Source organism: Polistes canadensis, unplaced genomic scaffold, assembly GCF_001313835.1.
Source record: "Polistes canadensis isolate GaletaPanama2010 unplaced genomic scaffold, ASM131383v1 scaffold_4, whole genome shotgun sequence".
Taxonomy (NCBI): domain Eukaryota; kingdom Metazoa; phylum Arthropoda; class Insecta; order Hymenoptera; family Vespidae; genus Polistes; species Polistes canadensis.
In genome coordinates this window covers 2098469-2109052 of record NW_014569551.1, presented here as the reverse complement: position 1 = coordinate 2109052, position 10584 = coordinate 2098469, and positions in this window count along the sequence as shown.

Sequence of the window (10584 nt, the reverse complement as noted above, 5' to 3'; positions counted from 1 at the left end):
AACACTCCTACTTCGTAGCAAATGGTCCAACTGCATCCCTCGTCCACCAGACCCATCGGAGAATTCCTTGATGCACTTTTCCTCGCACTCCCGTGACTCTAATAACGCGGTAAACGAATATAAGAAACTATAAAAGAGTTTCTTATCGCGAAACCGAAATTTTTCTTATACGACGTACAACACTGACTCTACATACGCGTGTGATTTGAATTTAATTTACGCCCGTTCACTGACTCTACTTCGCGATAAAAAATGTTACTTTAATTACTCGTACAAACACTGACTCTACAATCTATTTCAAAGACTGCATTGCACGCAGTCAATGCAAAGACAAATTTCACTCCCGATACGCGGTCACTTTTAACAATTCACTGATGCACTTCACTGACTCTACCTTCGCGAACAGTCTGTGCGACTGTTTTAAAATTAAAAAACTATAACCTTATACGAACAAACTCTAAGTGCAATTAACTGCATTGCTCRCAGTTAATTTTACATTTAAATTTCAAAAATAACGCGAACGCGAAACGCGACTGAATTTATTATTAACGAGCGAACGTGCTTCTAATCCGTGATTTGAAATTATATTTATAAACGATCGAACACTCCCGGTACATTGCTTCGCGCACGAATTGCAATAATGTTCTGAAAAAAGAAAAAGAACAATTAATATCATAGTCGTAATAAAAAACCATTGAAAAATTATTACAGAAATGTTTGTTGGAAAAATATACTTACTTTAGATCTTCATTGATCAATGCCCGATGGGTCTCCTACCCTTAGGTTGACGATGACCGAATGCACTGACTCTACTTCGCGATTAAATTTCACTTTAATTATTCGTACAAACACTGACTCTACTCCGCGATAAAAATTGTATTTTAATTATTCGTACAAACACTGACTCTACTTTTTACAACTGCATTGCACGCAGTTCAAATATCAAACACTATCACAAACACTTAGCCTTCTGAAAAAAGAGAAAAGAAAAATACGGTTAGAATCATTGTTATCGTTTAAAAATGACAAATAATTATTAAAGAGATGTTTATTGTAAAAATTAATTTACCTTTTATCTTCCGTGATGAATGCCCGATGGGTCTCCTACCCTTAGGATGACGATGGCACATGTATAAACCGAAAAAAAGAAACTTTCGGAGTTTCTTTACCCGAAAAAACGAAACTTTTCCATACGGCGAGCAACACTGACTCTAATTTCCGATKTTTCTTTAACGATGCAAACACTCGAGTACCTCATTGCCTACGCGCTCGATTGCAATGATGTTCTGAAACAGAAAATAAAAAAGAACGATTAGTATAATCGTCGAAATAAAAAGACCATTGCAAATTTATCATAGAAAATGTTTGATAGAAAATTCTACTTACATGTAGTCTTCAGTGATGAATGCCCGATGGGTCTCCTACCCTTAGGATGACGATGACCAGTAGACGATAACGAAAATAAAAAACTATAATAAAGTTTTTTATCGCGAACGCGACCGAAACGTGCTTTACCGACCGCACTGCACGTCAGAAAAGACTGAAAGAATGTACAAGATTAGTGTTCCTAGAAAATAAATCGAGTATTTTAATGTGGGATATAATATGAATGTAGTATTAAAGTGAAAACAATGAAATGAATTGTAATATGATATTGATTAGGAAAATGAAAGAAACTAATTATCATTATAATGTTTATGGTAAGCGGTCTTTAGCTGGATTTCACTTGCAATGGAATGTATAACATATAAAATATGTTAAACATTATACTGAAAGTAAAACACCATTGCCCGGGTCTAACCACGAGGAGGTAACCGCTTCCGAAGACCCAAGAGGGATGTGCATCCTGAAGATGTCCACATCCGAAAAAAAATTCAACGAAAGAAAATTCTTTAACTGAGAACGTTTTTTAAGAAATCTAACTCTTAGCCCCCACCCTAAGAGTTTCACCTATTTACAAGTAATACGTTGACGTGTCGAAGTCTAACAAAGAACTGATTCAAAACAATATAAGTTATCGGTAAATTTTATGTTTATATATTGGCTCAGTAACGAAATCAAGTTTAAAAAAGTCATCTAAAAACATAAAAGAAAAATGTATTAACATTATTTTCTATTTAAAATACGTTAATAGGTAATGTAATATTTTAACCAATATATATGTGTTAAAACAATCTGAAATGTAAAGAGAGTATATTAGATTATTAAAATAATTGTTAATTAATCAATAGAAGTGTCCATTGTTGTTAAAAAGCACGGAATATATGTTAGGAGAACCGTCTTCTTTGAAGTCTTCTGTTAAACTGAGTCAAAGTCCTCTAGAAAATTACTTTTATTGAAAGTTGTTTATATGACTTTCCGAACGTTGCGCATGTGTGTAAAAGAAATAATCCACCTAATCAATAAAAGTTAAGATTATAACGTTCAGATTTTACATTTTTTTTCATTTTTATGTAATTATTTAAAGCCAATGTACACATTTGTTTTAACGTTCCTCTGTAGTGGTGCCTTCTGAGGGGGAAATTTTTATCGAAAAGAATATCACATCGAAATTATTTTATATTTAAAGTATGTTAATGAGAATATTGAATGCTTATACTAGTACATATATGTTTAAACAATCTGAAATATAAAGAGAGTATATTAAATTATTAAAATAATAGTTAAATAATCGATAGAAGTGTCATTATTGTTAAAAAGCTCGGAGTATATGTTTTGTCAACCGTCTTCCTCGAAATCCACCTTGAGACTGACACTTTCTCTTCTATGAAAATTCTTTTATTAAAAGTTGTTTATGTGACTTTCCGAACGTTGCGCATGTGTGTAACGAGAATTTTATTTGTAATAAAGAGAAATTAAAATGTAAACGCTTTGATTTTAGCATTTTTATTATTTTTATGTAATTTTTTAACCGAAGGTATATTTGTTTTAATGTTCCTGCGCAGTGATGATTTTCAAGAGGTGGAATAAAATTTTCATCTAATAAAACATAAAATCGCATTATAATTAATATTTAAAGTACGTCAAAAGTATATAATGTTTAAATAAATGTATATGCGTTTAAACAATCTTAAATATAATGTGAGTGCATTAGAATATTAAAATAACTGTTAAATAATTAATAGAAGTGTCTATTGTTGCTTAAAAGCTAGGTGTATACGATCCATGTACCGTCATCTTCGAAATCCTCCTTGAGACTGGCACTTTCTCGTCTGTGAAAATACTTTTATTAAAAGTTGTTTATGTGACTTTAAGAACATTGCGCATGTGTATACAGGGAACAATTCATCTAATCAATAAAATTTAAGATTATAACGTTCTGATTTTATATTTTTTGAATTTTTACGAAATTGTTTAAATAAATGTAAATTTGTTATAACGTTCCTTTGTAGTGGTGACTTTGGAGGTGGAAATTTGCATCGAAAAGAATATCACATCGAAATTATTTAATATTTAAAGTATGTTAATAAGTACGTAATGCTTATACTAGTACATATATGTTTAAACAATCTGAAATATAAAGAGAGTGCATTAGATTATTTAAATAATTGTTAAATAATCAATGGAAATATATATTGTAACGTAAAATTGAGGATGTACCTGCTGATGTACCTTCCTCTTCGAAATCTTCTGTTAGACTGAGACTTTGTCACATAAAAAAGTTTTTATATCGACAGTTGTTTATATGGCTTTTTGAAAGTTGCGCATGTGTGTATAACGAAAATAATAATTGAATTAAATAGGAATAAAGATTACTACGTTCTGATTTAAAATTTTTTTAATTTTCATGTAATTGTTTAAATAAATGTAAATTTGATTTAACGGTTCTGTGCAGTGCTGACTTTGGAGGGGGAAATTTTTATCGAAAAGACTATCACATCGAAATCATTTAATTTTTAAAGTATGCTAATAAGTATGTAAYRCTTATACTAGTACATATATGTTTAAACAATTCGAAATATAATAAGAGTGTACTAGAATATTAAAATAATTGTTTATTAATCGATAGAAATGTATACTGTAACGAAAAATTGAGGATGTACCTGATGATGTACCTTCCTCTTCGAAATCTGCTGTTAGACTGAGACGTTGTCACATAAAAATGTTTTTCTATCGAAAGTTGTTTATCTGGTAATTTGAAAGTTGCGCATGTTTGTATGACGAGAATTTTAATTGTATTAAACAGAAATTGAGATTATAACGTTCTGATTTAAAATTTTTTAATTTTCATGTAATTGTTTAAATAAATGTAAATTTGATTTAACGGTTCTGTGCAGTGCTGACTTTGGAGGGGGAAATTTTTATCGAAAAGACTATCACATCGAAATCATTTAATTTTTAAAGTATGCTAATAAGTATGTTGTAAAAAAGCTTGGTACATATGATCTATGCACTGTCCTCTTCGAAATCTAACGTTGAAATGAGCCTTTGTCTTCTATGTAATTACTTTTATTGAAAGTTGTTTATATGACTTTCCGAACGTTGCGCATGTGTATAAAGGGAATAATTCATCTAATGAATAAAATTTAGGATTGTAACGTTCTGATTTTATCCTTTTTATCACTTTTATGTGATTACTTAACCGCTCCTGCGTAAAGGTGAGTTTAAAAGTAAAATTATTTAACCGAGAACGTTTTTAAGAGACCTAACCCTTAGGCCCCACCCTAAAAGTTTCATCTATTCGCAAGTAATATGTTTACGCCGAAATCTAACAAAAAACTGATATAAAACAATGTATGTTATCGGAAAATTTTGTATTTATATATTGGTTCAGTAACGAAATCAAGTTTAAAAAAGTCATCTAAAAACATAAAAGAAAAATCTATCAAAATTATTTTCTATTTAAAATACGTTAATAGGTAATGTAATATTTCAACCTATATATATGTTAAAAAAATCTGAAACATAAAGAGAGTATATTAGATTATTAAAAAAATTGTTAAATAATCAATAGAAGTATCTTTTTTTGTTAAAAAGCTCCGAGTATATGTTCTGTCAACCGTCTTCCTCGAGATGCACCTTAAGACTGGCACTTTCTCGTCTGTGAAAATACTTTTATTGAAAGTTGTTTATATGACTTTCCGAACGTTGCGCATGTGTATAAAAGGAATAATTCATCTAATGAATAAAATTTAGAATTGTAACGTTCTGACTTTATCATTTTTATCATTTTTATGTGATTACTTAACCGCTCCTGCTTATTGATTTCTTCGAGGGTAAAGTTTTGATCTAATAAAATATCAAATCAAAATTATTTAAAATTCAAAGTACGTTAATAGGTATTTAATGTTTAAAACAATACATATGTTTGTATTACTACCACTATAATTGTACGTAATGTACACCACGTTGATTGTGGTTGTACGATTTTCAGATTCTAACCACTGAACAATTCAAAACCCTCGATTAACTTAAAATATTTGATCTCACATATATACATATATTCGATTTATGTTCGTAATTGTCGTAAATTTTTCTTATAAATCTATATAAATAAACTTTTAGTCAAACCAATACGAATGTAACATTAGTTAAATCATAATTATCATATGTCCGTAAATCTAAATATATTTTGTTAAAGTCAATCAAATGTACGCGAACGTAAATGTTTGATCTAATAACTATTAGTAATTGCATATTCTATTAATAGAAGGGTTGACTGAGATCGGTGTTGCACTTTAACGACACGTGCTTACGATTCACGCACAGTGCACGCTACAGATATGCACATATATAAATACTTACTTTCACTCACGTGTAGGTCGAGGTACAGTTAAGTATGTTTGTGTATGCGTATGTCTCTCTCTGTGTGTGTGTGTATGTGTATGTGTATGTGTTTGCGTGCATACATACTTATATGAATTTTTGTATGTAGTAGAAAATGCATATCAACCGGTGCACTTTCGAGGACGGTATGTTATATTCTATGTATCTCAACGCACTACGTAAAATGGTTCGGCGCCTTAGCGAGTATGGCATTGGCGCCAATTTTCTTCTTGTCTCGACTTCTTATACTTCGTTATACTTCGACGAACTATTCTCATATACCTTTTCCTTTAACTTACTATAATGAATTCCCATACTTCAAATATCAAGTCATTCCAAAACATTTTTCACAATTTTGTTTTTTCATAATTAACATATTTACTTTGAACAATATATATATTTTTATATTTAATTAATATAATTAAATGATTATTATTATTATTATTATTATTATATTTGGGGTATGTACTTACCTCGAGCAACTCGATATACAAAACAATAACCCTTCAAAAATTATTAACACATAACTAAATCAAATATATTAACTAATAAAATAAATGAATGTGTGTTGAATTTTTCAATTTGATCATGAGAATATTGAACAATAAATGATATTAGATTATTACAAATTTTTGTAAATTGTGTTGATTCTATAATAACAACTCACGCGTGCCATATTCCATATACTTTTTTCTATATCATTTTTTGGTTTTTTGACAAATCTATTTTTTCGAACAACAAGTCAACGAATCTCGTTAAAGCTTCTTTTTACATCACTCCAAGTAGATATAAATGTAGTAGTAGTAAAAGCTTTTTTAAAAATAGCAATCTACACGAGCATCCTTATTCTTTGAAGAATGTAATCTGATCGGTTCTCGTTCCTGGCAAAGACATCTGTCACCACTGCGACATCCTAGACACTTCTATGGCTCTTTTAAAAGTACACAACATATTTTTCTAAATCACGTTGAGTATTACGTACAAAATGATTTACATTATTTTTACATTTCAAACTATTGTTTAATAATGCGTCTGATGATTAATTGGACTGTTTATTTTGAAAGTAGTGTAAGTCCATTTTCTGTTGTTTCGAGAAAATGAAAAGTTTGCATATTGGTTAATTTAAAAATATTCATTAATTATAACAAGTTCAATAATGTTATCGTATATTGAATGACACAGGAAAAGAAAGAGAGATAGAAATATATAAAAAATATTGTATTTTTCTTGTTCTTTTTGTTCATTCGAAGAAATGGAAGAAAAGATTTGATTTACTTTTATCTCCAACGTTCTTTTCTTACGTTGCACCTTATTTTATCTTTTTTTTTTTCTTGTTCTTCTTCAGAAGGATGAGGTGGTATACACCATAGTGTTCTAAACGAATGGGTCGACCACACCTCGTCCGGAGTAGTCCCAGAAACGAGAGAAGAAAATAGTTGGGGACAGTCAACTGTTTTATGATAGCAATATGTTTCTGTCCAGTATTCTCAGTCCCCAAGGATTTGTTTATTTTCTTGATATTATCATCTTTTAATCTAAGATAAGTGATTCCAAAAGAAAATCTTACTAAATATTATATATATATATATTCGAGAATTTTTATTTAACACAATTATATTATATAATATATATATTATATTATTTTTATTTTATTATATATATATATATATGTGTGTGTAAAATAAAAAAAAAAAACTATCCTGTTAACGTTTTTATGTCATTTATTATATTTCTTGTTTTTTTTTTTTTTTTTTATTTTATGAAAATACTTAAATTAAAAAAAGAAACAACATTTTTCTTATTTAAGATCACCGAAGGTAAGATAAATTTGTGCATAACTTATGTTAGCCCAATTCGCGCCATTTATTCGATAATATGTAACTCTTGAATGCAACTACGTAAGGTAAGTGTCCATATTTGGAAAAGTTCAAGAGTTTCTTGATCAAACTCACGAGCGTGTTCGATAAAGTTCGATACGTTAATGTCTACCATACTTTCTCGCAATCCTCTCCATTGATTTTCTCTTGTAATAATATACTTTCGCCGTTTACGCGATGTAATTAAATAAAACTTCGTAACCCCTTGTCAACATTTTTTTGTATTATTATAATAACGATTAATAATATTATTTCGCTGTAATATTTGGCAAATAAAAATTCTAACATTGATTCTGTCTTTCTTTAACAAATATTTGTGACAAATAAATTATTAATAAATAAACTAAATATTATATTAACATACGTTAATCTCGTTAATTTTACAAAATACAGATTAAAAATTGTTTAAATATATTGTGGGAGAAAAAATACAAATGCGATCATTTTACTGATTAATTTGTTAAAATATATTTTCATAAACGAATCAAATAATAAGGAAATATAATAAAACTTGATAAGTGTAAAAAAGAAAAAGGGAACCTCTGCGATCTCGTTTGATCAAAATTCACGAGTCAGCAGATAAAATCGTCCTCGAATAATTTTTGAAAATACTTTCCCAAAAACGAGAGAGAAAACACGATAAAAAAAAAAAAGAAAAAGCAAAACGCCAGGAGTTAAGAAAAAAAATAGAAAATCAAATACTTCATTTTAAAATAAAAAAAATATAAAATACCGTACATAATAATCCTTCGATCGAATTTCGCGTGTCAGCGTCAAAAATCATCCTTAAATGTTATTGAAAGATCTGAAGAAAAATAAAAAATACGAACAATCTTTTTCCCTTATTCAATATGTATATAAAAATAGGATGCAAGAAGAATAAATAAAAAGGAAAATATTTTTTATTTTCGTAAATTTCGCAAACGGGACCTCGATAAATCGACGTTAACGATTATTTACATCTTTTTTACCATTTTATCTCTCCTATCTTTTTATTTTTTATTATTTTTATTATTTTTTTCACTTGTACTCTTTACATCGCAAAAGTAACACGAAAAATATTCTTCACTATTTGGCCACATAAGAGTTTCGGTATGCCATGACGTACACACACACATATATATATATATATACAAATATACATGCATGTATATACACAAGCATGAATACATTCATACATGTATATATATACATGTACATGAGTAAATGCATACCATGAGGGTGGCGCCAGTTAAATCTTATTTTACGACCAACCGAGAAAGGACCAGAATTTCTTCCTTTCCATTCGTCGTAATTTCGCCTCCCTAAAAAAAAATTCTTCAAGAACTTTTACCGGTTGCTAATTAGCGACGATGATGAGTCTCGATTATTATTCAACTGAGAAATTCTTATTACGATTATTGTTCATGATTGCAACGCGAGTTGGGACCCAAATTATGTATTAGTAACATTATGCACCAGTAACAATATTCGTATAATAATTTATCAAATTAATAGGCTCTCGTCTCTCATTTTTATACATTCTTTTTTTTTTTTTTATTATTTACACGAGTTTCGAATCGTTCGTTATATATTTTATTTTAATAATCAATAATTTATAGTTCATAAGTATAACGTGATATTTTAATCATTTCATTGTATTTCAATCGAAGATTTGTTAGAACATTTCATAATTAATTTTCAATCGATCGAAATAATATATATGAAATTTAATTTTGTATATACTTCGTTAAAAAAGAAAAAAAATAAAGATATTCAACTAACTATAATACGTAATATCTAATCGTTTTTCTATTAACAAGCCAGTTGAGTGGTGAATGATAATAACATTCTACCTAGAGTATCAAGAGTTAGTTACATTATCCTCGAGTAACTTTATTACACCTATATCCTACCCCATTTATCTCTCATTAAACGTGAAACAGTTTATGAGAAAATACACGACAAATTGTAAACTAGCAAAAATTGTTCCTTTTTTTTTTGTTATTCGTTATAACAACAAGAACAACAACAACAACAACAACAAAAATTAATTATAATAATTATCATATAACAAATGATCGTAAAACGCGTAATACGTCAAATAAATTCAATCATTTTATTTCCACCTCTCTTTATACGATCATCTTTCTTTTATTTCACAAATTAATTCACATATAAAATGTTCACCAAGAGTCAACAAGAAGGAACGTTGGCGGACCGGTAAAGTCACCCAACCAACCAACCAACCAACCAGCATCAGCCAGTTACAAAGAGAAAGATAAAGAGAGTGAGACGATCCTTTAAAGTTTTTCTTTCTTTATTTCATTTCTTTTCTTTTCTATTCTATTCCTTTTACACTTTTTCACTTCCAACGAATGAATCTATATATTTACTCTTACTTATATACTTTGTTCTTCTTTCACGATCACGTCCCGTCGTGAGTTGACGAGTTAACGACACGAGTGCACGACTGCAACCTCTTCCTCCTTCTCCCTTCCCTCCCAACCCCCACCTCCACCCAACTCTTCTAACTCCCCGTCACCCTTAGCTTTGAGAAACAAGTTTGCCCGTAAAACCAGAAGCATTGATTCTAATCTCCCGATCCATCGAATAAACCAACTATTACCAACATTGATTTGCATTTTCATGATTGAACGTTGAAAAATATCTCAAAAAAAAAAAACAAAAAAAATTATCCTCGTTAATACTCATTAACGTAGATAGTTTTTTTTCTCTCGCTCTCTCTCACTCTCTTTCTTTTGAAAACATGCAACTGTGTGAACATAATGTATAAATATATTTAATACAATTAATAGAATGAGTATTGAAAAAGTATTCAAAAGCGAATGGTAATAAATAATTATCGTATATTATTATTATATCGTAATATGAAGAAAAAATAATTCGTTTATATTACGAGAAACAAAAACAAACTTTCGATAATATCATGAATTTTATT